The sequence below is a fragment of the Stenella coeruleoalba genome, assembly GCF_951394435.1.
Source record: "Stenella coeruleoalba genome assembly, chromosome: 3".
Lineage (NCBI taxonomy): Eukaryota > Metazoa > Chordata > Mammalia > Artiodactyla > Delphinidae > Stenella > Stenella coeruleoalba.
Genome location: NC_137148.1, coordinates 127,984,180 through 128,002,663, shown reverse-complemented (window position 1 = coordinate 128,002,663; position 18,484 = coordinate 127,984,180). Strand labels below are relative to the sequence as shown.

General features: G+C 40.0%; 1 protein-coding gene across 1 annotated transcript in view; it reads right to left on the bottom strand.

Moving 5' to 3' along the window:
- G3BP1 (G3BP stress granule assembly factor 1) overlaps positions 1–18,484 on the bottom strand; it is a 1,009,408-nt gene that overhangs the window by 326,526 nt on the left and 664,398 nt on the right. The window lies entirely within an intron of this gene.

The following is an 18,484-nucleotide window of genomic DNA, read 5'->3' as shown; positions in this document are numbered from 1 at the left end:
CTGATAACACAGGAATGCTCCTCAGAACTATTATTCCCACCTGTTCCAATCCCCAAGTCATTACCAGACATTCCTCACCAGGGGTGGAATTAGATACAAGTTCCACTTAGAGAAGAATGGGAAGAGGGAGAAGGCTATGGTGGAAGGTCCAAAGAATCAAACCATACCAAACATAAACTTAGTTGCTTCATAATTTGGTCTAGACTTGGATTTCTAATAACTTACGCCATAACAGACAGAGGTACGTCTACTGTCTCAGAACAGAGACAAGTCAAATGGTGACTACTGGTCTCAAACCCATGACTTCCCCCTACTCAATCCTTCATTACCTCTATAACACTGTCACTCATATAATATGGGTAAAATCTACCTTCCAGACTCACCTTCCATTGTATCATCACAAATACTATATATTTCTACTCAAATTGAATTACTTGCTCTTATGAAAACACACCCCAGTTTCCCCAGCTGCATATATATGTTTATAGAATGCCTTCTGTATTTCCATTCTCCATCTGATGAGATCCTACCCATTCTTCAATGTCCAGCTCAAAGTGGTACCTCTTCCATGAAACCATGCTTGATTTATTCAAATAGAAGTGGTATCTGACTCTTCTATCAGTTTATGTCTCTTAAGCTCTTTCTTCACACTGCTCTGTATTTCCATGATTTATATTCTTGCTTTGCCAGAATGTAAATTTGTCAAAGGCATGAAGTAGCCTGTGTTCCTTTTTGCTGTTACTGGAATCCTGACAATATCGATCACAGTGGTAGATATTCAATAAATATGTGATGAGTTGTCTCACATTCCAATGTACTGAGCCAAATAAACAGCTCCAAATGAAACCGTGTTAAAGAACTGAAAGACTAAGATTCTGTTTCTGACAGGGTCGTCTGACCTTCAGTTGGCCGTTTAATCAGCCATGATTATAACGGCATGCCTGCTGTGCTTGCCACGTGAGAAGGCTCTTCTCAGCCCCAGGCTTTACTGATGCTGAAACATGCAAGCTCTAGCTTTTTAGTCTCTGAATTCTCCCCAAGTTGAAAGAACCATTCTACTAAAAAATGAGAATATTGGTCTCTGACATCATTTCCTAACTGAACAGTCATCTTCAAAGTGATTCAATATATTTTTTAAATCGCTTAGCTAATTATAAGTCAACTTTAGGGAATCTGAATTCTTAGTGATGGTTTATGTTGGTGAGCAGAAATTCTCTGGTCATTGAAGAATTCAGCTGAAAAGACTCAACAAAACAAAAACCTCAAAAATGGAGGAGAAATGAGTTTCCTTCTTGCCTCTTGAAGGTCTAGTATGATTATTCTCATCAACGTCAACTCCAAATGACCAGGGCTAAAAATATTGCTGTTGTAGCTGGATGGATAGAAAATGAAACAACACTGAAACTGAAGCTAGTAATTTGGTTGCTTCATTAAAACTTTGGTCTCTTTTTTTCTCCTTGTTTATCTTTTCTCTCTTAAACATTTATATCCAAAATATTATCATTAATTCTTTCATTCAACAAATTTTCAGAACCCATTAGGTAATGGGCATGTGGCATCACCTGGCCTTTAAATTATACGTATAATAGAAGAAATGATTATTTTTGAAAATCATTACAAAATTAATTGTTTAAATCTAACTGTGAAGTGCGCCACAAAATCCACATACAAGTACTATGGGACTATGTAAAAAAGGTGTTTGACCTAGTCAGAGGGCAATAGGTTTAATTAAGCCTAGCACTAGAAAAGGGAGAAAAAAGTGTTAATTTTGTCTATATAGACATACATACACATGCCCATATGTACATATAGGAAGCTTGTATTTAAAAATGAAGATTGAAATATCGCAAGTCCTAGATTAGCTTATATAATAGTTCACACAAAATTAGTAGAATAAAGGGAGAAACTAAAACTAAATTGTTCAATGTTACTCAACTGAACTCGGTAATGGACCACATCATCTCCTCTTGAATTCCCTGTGATCACTGAATTTTAGAATAATGACAGAAGAGGCCAGATAGTAAACATGATTAATAAAGTATTGGTAATTTAACTTTTCTGCAGTGCGATGGTGATTTTGAGCTCTCTAGTCATTCACAAACTTAGTGAACTGAAGCAATGAAATTCACAATGTTGCTTGCCAAATTAGTTTGGCCCAAAGAGATAGCAGAGATTATTAATCTGAGACCCATGGACAAGTTTCAGAGGTAGAAGAATTCCCTGAAATCGTATTCATAATTCTTAGTGTGTACTTTTTTTTTCTTTTAGAGAACGTTTATAGCTTTGATTAGCACCTCAAAGTAGTCTATGACTTAAATTATTATAATCATATTCTAAAGGGCCCTTAACAGTCTTCCATAAAGACACTCTCTTAATGTATGAGTTATAGTTGAATGAAGGCACTGCAGGATAATTAAAAAGCATCGTTATTCTACATAAGAGTCCAGTATGTATAAGAACTAACTGTTTAGTGGTGTGCTGGCTTGGACTGGCTTGCAAAAGTTTATTATTACATATTTAGGAATTTTGAGAGGCTGTTGTCAAATGATCGGTCGCTTGAAATCAGCCTCAGTGGAAATATTTACACCATAGAAATTGGTAAACACTGCCCATCAGAGAGGTGGCTTATCAGCACATGACTATCTATCAATACGCTGGCAATCTGCCATCTTGCTGGACTATATGTGATTTGTTTGTAGACTAAATCCCCTATAGCACCATTATAATTACAGACCACTTAAAGCTGCAGTTAACTCATTGAAAAAAAGTCAATGGACCAGATTTTGACCAAAGAGGTAAGAGATAAAATAAGCTAAAGCATACTAATTATGACATGAAAGCCTCGTCAGCATTTCACAAGTAACCCAGAGTGGAAGAATTACCCTTGGATGCTGTCCATTAATATTAGCACAGAAAATAGCAACAGATCTACTTTTCTTCCCTATACATCTGTTTTTAAATATCCCAAAGGGTTCACTGTAAAAAGATGCAAAATTTCCACATTCTCTCTACTTGGCTGGAGACCTCATTTTTTAAGTATGTGGAAAGGTACTATATAAACATTGTAAGGAAGCTGAAGCTTGTCCAGGTTTATGCCAGCCAAGGGAAGGTTCAGTTCATCTAAACAATCTATTCCCCCCCTTTTTTTCACCCCTTTAAATCATTACATCACATTTAAACTCTACATTAGATATACATATATGTTATACTTTGGAAATATTTTCTAGGTAATGTCAACATTCGAAAGTTTTAACTAACCTAACACAGCCTAGAAATTGTTGCATATACTCAAATTATACCATTGCCCATGAAATATACACACTGTGAAAAAATATATACACCGTGAATTTAGAAGGCTAGAATGGTTAGACTGAGCTGGTTTAAAAAAAAAAAAAATTCAAAAAGAAAAGCACTTCATTAATTTCAAAAACATGAAATTACTTTTATGTTAAGAAGCCCACGTTAATGCATGATAAGAATGTTTTGTTAGTAAAAAGATATTTTGAAAATATGTCTTAATAAGGCTTGGGTAAACCTCGCTTATTTAAATATATCAACAGAAGGAATATCATAATTTCATGCTTCCCTCCGTAAACACCGAAAATTTTAATACTGATCCTAACTTGATTACCAATTCTTTAACAATAGGAACTGAAATGTTTTACTTCATAACATTCATTTGTACTCTTAGCTCAGTAAGTTCTCACAGCTTCACTAAGAGGAAGGTATTGCTATTATTCCCCCTTTATGGTTGACAAAATAAGACTTAGCCTCACTTTACGCTTGGGAAAATAGACAAGCAAGCACAAAGTCTGAGTGAGACATACAACAGTAAGTGTTTACACCTCACTCATATATCTGCAGGGTAGCTGGGCTGGCTCCACTCCAAATGAGGCTGGGGCACTGATGGGGACCCAGTGGCCACCTGGAGTATGTGTTTCTCATGGCAAGCAAGTCACATGGCCAATCCCAAAGTCAGGGGGCCCAGCACTACACTCCAATCGCCATGAGGTCCTCGCCCACCAAGGGTGGGAGGTAGAACACTACCAGAGGGAGCAAACTGTTGGGACTAAGGACACACATCTAGTAAGCAGTACAGTGACTGTGAACCCAGAACTATCTGACTCCAATGCCTGAGTTCCCCCATGGGACTGGGGGATTCCACATGGGACTGATTCCACATGAGACTGATTCCGCATGGGACTGATTCCACACGGGACTCTATTTCATCGACATCACATAAAAAGCTTCTCAGTTTAATGCCATCCCCAAATGTTACCTTTTCATTGACTTCCCACTAAATCACTAGTACAGATGGGAGAGCAAACACAGAAGTCAAGAGCATGAGTACTGGAGCCAGATGCCTGCATTCAAATCCTGGCTGTAAGATGGTTAGTTGTGTGACCTTGGTCAGGTTACCTAATCTCTCTGTGGCCCAGTTTCCCTGTCTGTAAAATGGACATAATGACAGCATCTATATCACAGTGGTGACATAAGGATTAAATAAGTTAATATATGATTTATGATTTGTAACACTCTTAGGACAGTGTCTGGCACCTAGGAAGTGCTGTAATGAGAGTGGGAAAATGATACACAGGAATGGGAACATGTGTTTCAGGAAGATATATGTCTTTTAAAACCATTTCATTTTGTTCACACTTTTTAGAAGCTTACTCTCTTTGGCAGCATTCAAATGTAAGATGATTTAAAGGAGCTCTACACCAAGAAATGTGTCGGGTGTTTTTTTTGTAGACATTTCCGCCAGATAAACTGCCCAAAACGTCATCACCAACTACTAAGATTTCATTAATAATGAAGGCACAAGTATGTATTAAAGACTGCTTCTGTGTTATATGAAAGATTAATCAATATTATGACAGGGCAGTCAGCAAAACCACAAGGTACCCAGGCTGCTAAGGATGGCCATGCATAGTAATTGTTTCTGAAGACCTTCAGCCTGTCTTCATCTAGGGAATTAAATGTCTGATTTTTGGCTTTCAGAATTAGAAGACAGGGTTAAGGCTCCAACTAATGTCATAGTTCTAGCATAAACACCAAGCTCAGAGATGAACACCAAGGAGACAAGCCACTGGGTATTAACTGTTACACTATTTCTGGTACATGTAGAAAAGGATATTTAGCTGTATCCCCGATCCTCAATATCGAATTTACATCATATATGGCTATTTTATTGAACACTTTCTAGGAGACAGATACTAGGCCATGTGCTTGACAACTGCATCAAGTAAATCTTATAACAATCCCCATTTGACACATGAGATAACCGAGGCTTGACAAAGATAACTGAGCTGCCATTCATACAAACAAATAAGTGGAAGGGCCAGGAGTCAAAGGCAGGAAGTCTGACCTGGAAACTTATTAACTGCTGTACATCTGTACTCTATTCAGTGCCCCACTCCAGGAAATACTAAATACATATCAAGGGGCAGATACTGAGCTAGATATAAACACACAAGGAATGAATAACAAATAAGTCCTTATCCTCAACCTACTGAATCTATGGTTATTCAAAGTTACTGACTGAAAGGAAATTTATATTCATTTTCCATTATATATTCTCAGCTCCACCCCTGACTGAATGGAAACATGTAGCCTGCTTTACACTCCTGTATAACTTATGAAATTTATAAAAATTTAGAACGTGGAGGCTTCTAGATCATCTAACCCAACATTTCTTTCATATATCCATAATACTTATTGAGAGCTTTATATTTATTATCTGACTTAACCTTGCCAACAATCCTAAGAGATGAACAGACGAAAAACACATTGAAACAGAGAAGTTAAGTGACTTGCCCAGGGTCACACAACTAATAATTGTTGAAGATGAGGTTTAACTCAGTTCTAGGTCTAGACCTCCAGCTCTGAGCTACAAATCTATACCACCTGCCTAAAGCAAGAAAAAGAAAGGTTGCTTGTCTGAGATAAAACAGTGAGTGACAGGGCTGGTATCAGGACTGATTTTCCCTCACTCTAGTCCATGACTCCTCCCATATCTCACTACATTTGAATGAATGGGAAGAACCCACAGCCTGGATAATTCAGAAAATAAAGCATCATCTAAAAACAGCATAATTCTTAAACTTATAATATTGGTCTTTGGATCCCATTAAAGAGGATTTCATCAATAGGTTTATATCTATTTGATTAGCTATAAAATTAGTTTGTATTCCCTACATACAGACCAATTCTTGACAGCAGCTTGTAGCTTTAAAACATGGCTAGGTAACTGTTACATGGTTCATGCTAAGACTTAAAAAAAAAAAAGAAGAAGAAGAATCTAAATCACACTTTGACTCAAATTGAAGAAATGTCTAAGAATCTAGGTTAAATCTGTCCCCTGTGATTTTTACTTACTGGAGCTGTCATTGCATTGTGGTATAAAATGAAATAAAAATTCCATCAGACACTTGTTAAAAATGGCAAGAAAGACTTTCAAGACTATTGTAATAAGGGACAGAGGCTATTGCAATGGAGGGGAAAGACTGAACTCAAATACAAGAGGACCACGTGAGGATTTATGGACAAAGACCAGGGTGAGGAAGTGGATATAAAATTGCTAAGAGAGGGCTTCCCTGGTGGCATAGTGGTTGAGAGTCCGCCTGCCGATGCAGGGGACACGGGTTCGTGCCCCGGTCCGGGAAGATCCCACATGCTGCGGAGCGGCTGGGCCCGTGAGCCACGGCTGCTGAGCCTGCGCGTCCGATAGGCCACAACAGTGAGAGGCCCGCATACTGCAAAAAAAAAAAAAAAAAAAAAATTGCTAAGAGAAACATGATTAGGTATCAAGGGGAGGGAAGGGGAAGAGCAACTTGATTAGATAAAGGATAGAGGAAAGGAGCTTGATTGGATATCAGTGGTAAGAAGGATGATCTATAAACTGACTTAGCAAGATTCTTTGCTACAACTAGACTCAGACAAGGATGGGGGCCAAGGAGAGGCCTCATACAAAAGAGGGCTCAAAAGAGCCTGATGAAAGTTTGGCCAAGGAGAACATCCTTGTCAATGGCTTTTATGAGTTGAGAATGGCAACAGTAGGACCCTGTGGCAGATGCAGAAAGGTCCCAAATGTTACATAGTGCTGGGCCCTGGAATGTGATGCTCAGAAAAGTTGTGACTTCTGTGAAATTCTTCTATCCATCTTCTTGAGAGAGACAGAAAGAGATGTATCATAAGGTATTAGTTCATGTGATTATGTAGGCTGAGAATATCCAGGATCTGTAGTGAACAAGCTGGAGACCCAGGAGAGCTGGTTGTGTAATCACAGAGTCTGGGTCTGAAAGCCTGAGAACCAGGAGAGGCAGGTCCGTGGTATAATTTCTAGCCCAAGGACAGCTCAATCAGTCAAGCCGGCAAAGTTCCCTCTTACTCAGCCTTTTTGTTCTATTCAGGTCTTCAATTGATGGATGAGGCCCACTCACATTACAGAGAGCCATTTGCTTTACTCAGTCTGCTAATTCAAATGGATTCAAATGTTAATCTCATTCAGAAACATCCTCATAGAAACACCCAGAATACAGTTTGACCAAATGTTTGGACACACCCCCTTAATCCAGTCATGTTGACACATAAAATTAACCATCACAGGACTAATGTGGACTTTCACACAACCATTTCTGTGGAGCCTGGAAATTATTCTCTAGTAGTTTCCTTTTTTTCAGTAGGATAAGTATTTTTTATGGTTAATATGAATAGTGTCCCACCTCCACCCCACTCCCTGACAGTGTCACTAAAAACAGCTTCTCATCTCTAGGCCTTGAATTTCTGCCTCAAAAGATCCCTTCCCTTTTAAACTGCAAATACTTATAAGTTATTAACTCTTGTGTATTAATTAATTTATAGACTTTTTTCTTAATGGAAAAGAAATCAAAATATTACAGAAAAGGAAATCATTTTTGTATGCTAGATTAATTATAGCTCTGCCTATATCTGTGGTCCTCAAAGTCTGGAGACATTTTTATTGTCACAAAGAGGGGGCTGATCCTGACGTCTAGTGAGTAGAGGCCAAGGATGCTGTTCACTATCCTACAATGTCCAAGACAGCTTCCCCCTCCAACAACAACAAAGAATTATTAGCCCCAAATGTCAACAGTGCTGAGGCTGAGACACTCTTGCCTAAAGGAAAGAGAGTTGGACCCCGTTAGAACAGAATTTTGTTTGCTGGAAAAGAATACCCAAACTAGAATGGATCTTAAAGAGTATAATCCCAAATTCCCAATTTGGGATTAACATATATACACTACTATATATAAAATAGATGATCAACAAGGACCTACTGTATAGCACAGGGAACTCTACTCAATATTCTATAATAACCTACGTGGGAAAAGAATCTGAAAAACAATGGATATATGTATATGTAAAACTGAATCACTTTGCTGTACACCTGAAACTAACACAACATTGTAAATCAACTATACTCTAATATAAAATAAAAATTAATTTTTTAAAAAAAGAACATAATCAAATTGCCTCTCTTTGTTGACAAGGAAACCAAAATTCATGACTTAAGTGCCTGAGATGCTGCAGCTCATTGGCACAGAGGAAGGACCAGAATCCCTGTTTACTGACACCAGGGCAAGACAGGTTCTGGTTACTCTGCCATAAAAACGTAAATCTGGGGCTTCCCTGGTGGCGCAGTGGTTGAGAGTCCGTCTGCCGTTGCAGGGGACACGGGTTCGTGCCCCAGTCCGGGAAGATCCCACATGCCGCGGAGCGGCTGGGCCCGTAAGCCATGGCCGCTGAGCCTGCGCGTCCGGAGCCTGTGCTCCGCAGCGGGAGAGGCTGCAATGGTGAGAGGCCCGCGTACCGCAAAAAAAAAAAGGAAATCTGATTAAGCACTGAATGCTGTTTTAGTAATTTTTCAAAAGAGCAATGATTTAAAATCATAGAGTTGTAAAATCTGTCTAGTGTTGGGCAGCCTGTGAAATGGTCCCCCGCAATGATCCCCATTCCTTGGAACTCATGTCCTATGCAATCGCCTCCCCTTGAGTGTGGGTGAGACTAGCTTCTAACTAACAGAAAATGACAGAGTATCACTTCCAAGATTAGGTTACAGAAAGACTCTGGCTTCTCTCCTGGCATGTTCTCCCTCTCCCTCTCTCTTAGCTAGCTTTCCCTGGAGGAGCCAGCTGCCAGTGAGCTTAGAAGCAGATTCTCTCCTAGGCAAGTCCTGAAATGACCGCAGGACTGTGGACACCTTGATTGCAGTCTCCCGAGAAATCCTGAGCCAGGGGTGCCCAGCTAAACTGCACCAAGATTCCTGACCCGCAGAAACTGTGAAATAATAAAGATTCATTATTTTAAGCCACCAAGTTTTGTAGTAATTTATGTTATGGTAAAAAAAATATAAAAATCCTGAAATAGTTTAAAAGGAGGAGAATAATTCAAGTGTTGGCATATCTTTACAACTCAGGAATTTTCAAACCATCTCAGGACTATCTCACTGAATTGAATTTAATTGAATATAATGAAACTACCATTATAGAATTAACTCAAATATCATTCAGCTTCTGGGCATATATGTTGCTGATAAGAGTTTTAATTTGTATGTTTTTAAATCTTTGGGCATTACAAGAAAAAAAAGGAAATGAAAGCTGCGGTTGCTCATAATTCCTATTGTGTTTATGCACTAGAAGAAACAGTCACTTACAAAATACAAGAAATAACACAACATCTAGTTGGTACTATTTTCACTCACATGTGTACTCATGTATTCACAGAGAAAATGCTGAAAACTCCCTGGAGATACTGAAAAAATACTTTACTACCCCCAAGTGGACATATTATTTTTACAGAAATAAAGTGCAAAATTGATGTTGTCTTCGAAAAACAACAACAAAAATGGTATGCAATGATTATACAAAAGACTCAGAATCTCAGAGCTGGTTGGGACTTTAAAACATAACTTTAAAATTTAGAATCCTAGAATGAGTGAGATATTTGAATTACCTCTACAATTTATCTTATGCTTGTACATTTTTAGTTATATGTTTGCTGCCTACCAAGACAGCTCATTCTCTTTGCAGACAGCTCCATTTAGCTATTCTATTAAGTCTTCATTTCTCCTGCAAACTGTCTGCAAACCATGCAAGATCTCTCATGTCGCCTACACTGTTCTTAATGTTCTTAGTGATTTCAAAAAAGGAGATGCTACAACTCTCCAGAAAACATATTCAAATAATGCAGAGAACTGGATTTTAACATTTCTTGAATCTTACCCTAAAAACCTTCCAACACTGTTTCCTCTGTGAAAATGACTGAACTGTTCCTAATATACAAAGAACCCCTGTAAAAAATTGATAAACAGGGGCTTCCCTGTTGGTGCAGTGGTTAAGAATCTGCCTGCCAATGCAGGGGACACGGGTTCGAGCCCTGGTCCGGGAAGGTCCCACATGCCGCGGAGCAACTAAGCCCGTGCACCACAACTATTGAGCCTGCGCTCTAGAGCCCGTGAGCCACAACTACTGAGCCTGAGTGCCACAACTACCGAGCCTGAGTGCCACAACTACCGAAGTCCATGCACCTAGAGCCCATGCTCTGCAACAAGAGAAGCCACCCAATGAGAAGCCCACGCACCACAATGAAGAGTAGCCCCCACTCGCCGCAACTAGAGAAAAGCCTGCAAGCAGAAACAAAGACCCAACGCAGCCAAAAATAATAAACAAATAAATAAATAAAATTTTTAAAAAATTAATAAACATAAATCTTAAATAGTCTTGGGATACCAGGAGGGGGAGTTCTCATGCCCTCCAGTGATAGTAGAACCCTACAGGAAGAAGAAAGATTCCTCTCCTTCCCTGGCAAGGACTCAACCAATGAAAAGCCGTATGGACTCTTTGTTAACTACAGCCCTCCCAACTTTATTTCCACCTCTATAAAAGCATTTTCCTTCCTTTGCTATGTGGGCCTCGCTCGTGTCTCGCCATGGTTGCAGACCCTGAATTGCAATTCCCTGCTGATCCTGGATAAACCCATCTTGGCTGGAGAAATATCTGGCAGTCTATTTGTTTTAGGTCAACATTTTGATGCCCCATACAGGGACAAGACAAGACACCCCAAAGGCCCCAGGGCTGGTGAGCAAAATAGGTATGGTACCCAAAATTGAGCCCACTGAGCTCATTGCTTTTCTTGCTGATCCCTGGAGTTTAAAGGTATCTTTCTCCTGGATCCAAGCTTACAACCTCTTTTCATTTGAAGTTCTCCAGGCTCTATTAGGGATCTGTTTTAAGGTTTCATCTTTCTGGTTAAAGCCTTCTTCTGTATGCAAGTACTCATTTGACACTTCAGTCTAATTTGGAGATCAGATTATTTCAGTTGAAGCTGGCTGAGATGCCTTTGGCCCATTCCTTCAGGAACAAGGGCTGCTTCACTGAAACTGCACCAGTTCAGCCATTGACCCACTCCTTTGGAATAGGGGCTGTCAGAGAATAAACTGCGTCCTTAGAATTGGCTGGTGTTAGGCCTGCAGGCGTATGAGTTGCAAGCTGTTTGAATTGAACTGTATGAGCTATGTGAAAATTACTCTTTTACTCTAGAGAAAAACCTCTGAGAAATGGCATCCCAGTTATCTAAACATTTTGAAGGTGCCCCCCCCGCAAGGACTCTGATAGATTTTATGTTTAAAAATTGTGTTCCTTCCTCATGTGCATTTTTAACTAAATGGACCAGCCTGACCAAAGGTAATTGAGAATATCAATGACCATTATGGGGAACTTTTGAAGTCCTCAAACTTAAATTTCTTAAAACCAAATCGGATTACAATAGTTCAAAAATGTCCAGAATTGAATGGAATGCCTATTTCAACTGGTATTTTGAGGCTTTACAACCTTTTCAGGAGTCTAAAATTGCCTCTCTGCAAAATAAGATTTTAAATTAACTGAGATAAACAAATCATTCAAGAAAGAAAAAAATGGCCCTTGAAGCCTCAGTCTAGTCTTCCTCGGCTCCTGTGTCGCAGGCTTGCCTCTGGCTCCAACTTGTTTCTCTCCCTTCGCTCCTCATGATCAGACTCCACCTCTGGTGCAACCCTTCCCTTTCCCTTCTACGCCACCTATGCCTCTTCTATGCCCTCAATTCTCCCATACTAATTCTCTTTCTGAACTTCCCTTTTCCTCTGAACACCTCAGAAGCTGTCCCTTTAAAATTAAGCTTTCTAAGGATCCAGAGGCTAAACCCTTAATTTCTTATATTCCCTGGACTAAAGCTGATATGGGAATCACAGTCAAAGGCTTTTCCAAAGTAACCAAAGATCCTTACAGATTGGCTGGGGAATTTAATATAGTCATTCAAACGTACCAACCTGGTTTCTCTGACTTATATCAGCTAGCTCATATGCTTGTCAGTGAAGGCCAGCCCAGCGTTGGATGAAAACTGCTGATTGGGAAAATCCTAAAACGTCTCTAGAATTACAACTGGGAAACCAGTCCACTGACTTATTATATGATCAGGCTAGGCAACTTCATTGAGCAATTCTTAGGGCTTTTCCAAAGCCTGTGCATTGGAACAAAATTTTTAAGGCCTTAAAGGAGAGTTTGATGAACCTACCTGCCCTTGGGCATCCCAACTATCAGATTCTCTTTTTCCTTTTTCTATATGAAAAGGAAGGGATTGCCCTTGGGTACTCACCCAGAAACATGGGGACCACCATAGATTCACAGAGTATTAAAACCAGCAACTGGATGCTGTGGCATGGGGATTCTCCCTTGCCTGAGAGCCATTACAGCCACTGCTCTTTTGGTCATCATCAAGAAATTTGCTGTGGGATCCCCTTTAACCATTTGTGTACCTCATGCAGTAGAAGCTTTCCTGACTTCTTATCACACTCAACATTTCTCATTCAGCCACTTCACCTATGAAGTCCTTTTGTTAACTGTTCCTTGCATAACTCTTTATGTTGTAATAACGTGAAACCTGCTCCTCTTCTGCCCTCCATCACTGAGGAAGTCCCTTATGACTATTTAATACCAACACACCACCCCCAACTCCTCGTGGAGATCTACAGGAAATTCCCCTGGGTAACACTGACTTCTCATGATTCAATGATGGTTCTTATTCAAAAGATGACAACGACAAATATTGTGCTGGGTACGCTATTGCAACTCATTTTGATGTTGTTGAGGCAGCATCTTTACCTATGGCTACTTCAGCCCTACAGGCTGAATTATATACTCTTACACAGATTTTTACTTTAGCCAAGGGCAAAACCGCCAATATTTCACTGATAGTAGGTATATTTTTCAGAGTATCTCATAATTTTGGAATGTTGTGGAAGCAACATGGCTTCCTTACTTCCAGCAAAAGTAAAATTAAAAATGGTTCCTACGTTCAGGAATTATTGGATGTAATACTTTTACCTGCACTTCAGCTATTATTAGATTCTAGGACAGTCTAAACTTGACTCTCTGGAAGCTAAAGGAAATCATCTTGCTGATATTTCTTCATGAAATTCTGTCCTTAAAGGGATCAAGAGCAGTCAAACCTGTATCACGGTCCAAAGGGATAGTTCCCCAAATGATAATTTGGAAAACATGGCAAGAGAAACACACAATTGACTTCAGAAAAGGAAAAATAAGATCGGAAATTCAACAACTGTTGGTCTGATAAAAAGAGAAAACTCTGGTTTGGACCAAAAACCAACCCAGTTCTACTAGAAACTCTAAAATTTCCACTCCTCACCACTGTACATGCATTAAACTATTGGTCTACTAACAAAATGACAGCATTCATGAATCAATATTGGTGGGGAAAATGAACAAGGCTGCAAAAAGTACCTACCTCACTTATCCCACTTACCCCAAATACAACCCAGGGTGGTCTATTTGAACTACTATTGGACATTTAAAACTGCCTAATGGACCATTTGCGATCTGGCAAATGGATTTCATACAACTTCTTCCATCTAATGGACATAAATAAGTTTTAGTTATGAACTGTATGTTTTCTCACTAGACTGAAGCCTTCCCTTACAGATGGGCTATTTCCTCTTCTGTGGCCAAAGTCCTTTGGGGAAAGATTGTCCCTACCTGAGGAACTCCTGTCAAACTTCAGGAGTTTGTGACCAAGTGACCAAGGAACCCATTTTACTTGTCACACCCATTTTACAAGTACCATTCAGGTACTTCGAAAAGCATGTGCTGTTTGGCTGGTTTTACACTTTCATTGCACTTTCCACCCTCAATGCTCTGAAAGCATTAATTGCATTATTAAGACTTAACTGGCAAAATTTGTAGACCCTCAAAACACCTTAGCCAAACGCACTGACCTTGGCCCTTCTAAGTGTCAGATTCACCCCTTTTGGAATTAATTACCTCTTACCCTTTGAGATAGTCACAGGACACCCAATGTACTTTTCTCCTGTTTCTTTTGACCCACAACGGATAGAAGGAGAGATACTCCAATATGCAAAAGACCGATTGCTTCTATTAAAAATAACCGTATTTTGGAAGAGCAATCTTTTCACAGTGCACTCTCAGAAGACAGAGACCTGAAGCATCGCACTTTGCAACCTGTAGATTTCATCTATTGGAAAAGATACCGCTCGAAGAACTCTCTTCAACCTGGTCGGAAGTGCCCCTATCAGGTTTTGCTAACCAACCCTTGTGTAGTCAAACTCCAGGGAATAGGCTATTGGATTCACACCTAAAGGAAGCACCAAACCCTGAATGGACCTGCACATTATCTGGTGACCTGAACATAAAGATTTCCCAGAACTGAAGCAGACAACATCTGATGAGACAGTTTTCCCAAGATATCCAGACCAGTCATGTTGGAAATTTGTTGTCAAACTTCTGATGATGACATAATGCTTCGATGATCTCCATTGTCTATGATCTTGATAACATACGGACTTTAGATAATAAGTGCCTGACAGTTCTCCCTCCTAACCTCTCCTTGTTACTCATACGTGACCTCAATAGGTTTCCAATCTGTGCACTTTTTCTCCAACACTACACCCAGGAATGGTTCTTCCTAGCATTGAGGGACAAGAAGACACTGAAACTGAAAAATCCGCCTCTTGATCAGCGATGCTTTTAAAGAAAGACTTTGATCAAAAGAGGGAATGTAAAAGAATTAATAAAAGAAACCTCAATTAAATAGAGTAGGGAGACCAGAAAGGGAGCTCTCATGCCCTGTAATGATAACAGAGCCCAACAGAGAGAAGACTCCTTTCCTGGCAAGGACTCAGCCAGTGGAAAGACATGGACTCTTTGTTTAGGACATACCCCTGCCAACTTGCTTTTCTCCCTTGCTTCCCTTGCTTCCCTTGCTGTCTGGGGACTTGCATGTGGCTCACCATGGTTGTAGACCTCAAATTTCTATTCTCTGCCGAACTCGAATAAACCTATCTTGGCTGCAGAAATATCTGGCATGTTGCTCCCCATTCATTCCCTTCAACTTCCTTTACCCATTCCAAGATTTAAATCGGGGGGAGGATAGAAAGCCTTATGTGCCTTAAGCTATGAATTGTGCATCTCACTGTGGTCATTTACAGGAGAGCCCTGCACTGGAGCTTTGGACACCTGAGCAACTATTAATAAAGTGGCATTTTGTTCTCACTCCAGTTTTCCTTATACATATTACTTGTCAAGGGAACTTATGGAAGGAAGTTCTTTCAGGCCAGAACTGGGCATTTTTAGGAATCAGAACCATAATGCCATCCTAATTCCCCTAAGATCTGATGCTTAAACGTGTAAAGCACATTTTATCCCTCTTCTAGAGACTCACATTCATAGTGGCATTTTAAGGCTCTGCAAAGTCCTGCAATGAAGAGATTTGCTTAACCTCATTTAATTTGGAGTTTTCATGCCTGTGTATTCATTGTATCCCACTGTGGTAATGTCACTGAGGGCACAGTTCAGGAAACAGTATAGACTAGGGGGTCACCAAACTTTTTCTGTAAAGGACCATATGTATTAAATATTTTAGGTTTTTACAGCCATACACATTCTTTCACAACTACTCAATACTGTCATTGTAGCATTAGAGAAACCACTGACAATATGTAAATTAATTAGCATGGCTGTGATCCAATAAAACTTTACAAAAAACAGGTCGTAAGCCAGATTTGGTGTTGGATTATGGTTTGCCGACTCCTGGTTTGGACTAAGAAAAGTCAAGTGATTTTTGTTTTCTTTTTGCATTTTCTCCTAGGTTCACAACCTAATCCTGTTTCTTAAGGTCTTATTTCTTTGACGGGGAAAAACATTGGAAGAAAAAGAGAGAACTGATTCATCATTTTGACCTAAACCAATGAGAGTTAGTTTTTGCTTTGAATTTTATTGTTCTGTTCCCTCTCTCTCTCTCTCTCTCTCTCTCTCTCTCTCTCGCTCTCTCTCTCTCTCGCTCTCTCCCCGCCCCCCATCTTAATCTGTAATTAGTTCTGGCCAGGACATGGGCTTCCCTGGTGGTGCAGTGGTTAAGAATCCGCCTGCCAATGCAGGGGACACGGGTTCAAGCTCTGGTCCGGGAAGACCCCACATGTTGCGGAGCAACCAAGCCTGTGTGCCACAACTACAGGAGCCTGCTCTCTAGAGCCCGCGAGCCACAACTACTGAGCCTGTGTGCCACAAGTACTGAAGGCCGTGCGACTAGAGCCCGTGTTCCGCAATAAGAGAAGCCACCACAATGAGAAGGCTGTGCACCGCAAGAAAGTGTAGCCCCCACTCACCGCAACTAGAGAAAGCCCGCGGGCAACAATGAAGACCCAATGCAGCCAAAAATAAATAAATTAATTAAAAAACCAAAATTGTTCTGGCCAGGACAGCTGGCTTTCTGGAAAGTGAAATACAAAAGCACTGGGCAGAAACCCAAAACAGAAGAAAAGAGTATCATGGCCAAGAAAAAATGAGAACAAGAGGGAGAGATCCTAAAAGGGGAAAGAGAGCCTTTGCCCAGTACCTAGCTGCAGTTTTTCCCTTTATGCTTTTCTCTAGAACCTTTACCATTAGCAAGGTGGCCTGGCTGGTCCTTAGTGTCTATTTCATCCCTTATCCATAGGGAAGGTCTTTCTCCTCCATGTGGATAGAAAGAGGTTAACAGAGTAGAGAACGAAGACAGTCTCAAGGGTCCATTTAAAATTAGAGTAAGTGATCAATAATTATAAATGAATCCATTCCCTCCCTTGAGTGTTATTTTTGAAAATTTTGGTTCATTAAACAATCTTTTTATGGACACTACACACTTTCCCTCCATTTATCTGCTTCTCTTTTATAGCAAAATTACATGAGTCTATATTCTCTGCCTCTACTTCCTCATCTCCTACCTTCTCTTGAAATCATTCCAGTTGAGCTTTTTTTCCCACTACTCCAGGGAAACCACATTCCTTAAGCTCTTCAATGACTCCAGGTATCAATTATCAAGCCTCTCTTTGCTCATCCTCTCCACGGGAGAAGGACTGATTTGATCCTCCTCCTTACTGAAATACTTTCTTCACTTGACTCCTCGGACACCACACTCACCCTCCAGCCACTTCTCAAACATTTCTTCACTACCACTCTAATCCAAACCTTCCTCCCTTACGTTATCTATCATGTAGCTTCGTAGTTAGTTTTCTTGATTCCGCTTTGGTCCTCCATAGTCTATTCTCTACACAAGAGATGCAGGGATAGTTGATTTGATGCTTTAAAAAGTCTCGATCTGTTTAAAATCTACTAACGACATGCCAACACACTTAGAACAAAACCCAAAACTACTGCACGGCCTACAGAGGCCCTGCATATAATGTGATCCCAACAGCTCTCCGACTTGCTCCCAATCGTACTCCACCCACAGGACAATGGCCTTACAGTTCATTCCCATCTCATGGCCTATGCGCCTCCTGTCCTAGCTCCCTGTAACACACTTCTCCCAGATGTTTTGCTGCCTTGCATCTTACTTCATGCAGATCTCCATTCAAACATCCCATCTCAGAAAAGCTTTCACTGACCAATACTCCATCTTCACTGTCTATCCTCCTTATCTTACTTTAATTTTACTTGAAATACTTATCACATCTTAATTATGTCATATATTTATTTCTTGGTTGGTCTGTCTGCCCCAATAGAAAATGAGCCCCATGAGGGCAGAGACTCAATATGGTTCACGACTCTATTTACAGCACCTAGAATACTGCCTGGAATATAGATGTTCAGTAAATATTTGTTGAATGGGCTGGGCACTGGGATATAAAATACTTATAATACTTGGCCTTAAAAAGGCCCTGCAAATCTAATTCAAAATATGGAATAGGAAGCAATGGAGAATCATGCATACAACTGGAAAGATATAAGGCAGAGTTATGGCTATACATAAAAGAATATGTTATATTTTATAAAAGCATGGTTGATTGGACATTACCTCTTACTAGGAGAAGACTTTACAGAGCAGATGACATTAAGCTGAATGTTAGCGAATGCATAGTGTTTTGCCTGAAATAAGAGGAAGAAGGAATAGCATGAAAAATGCTAGGGAGGTAAGAAAGGAT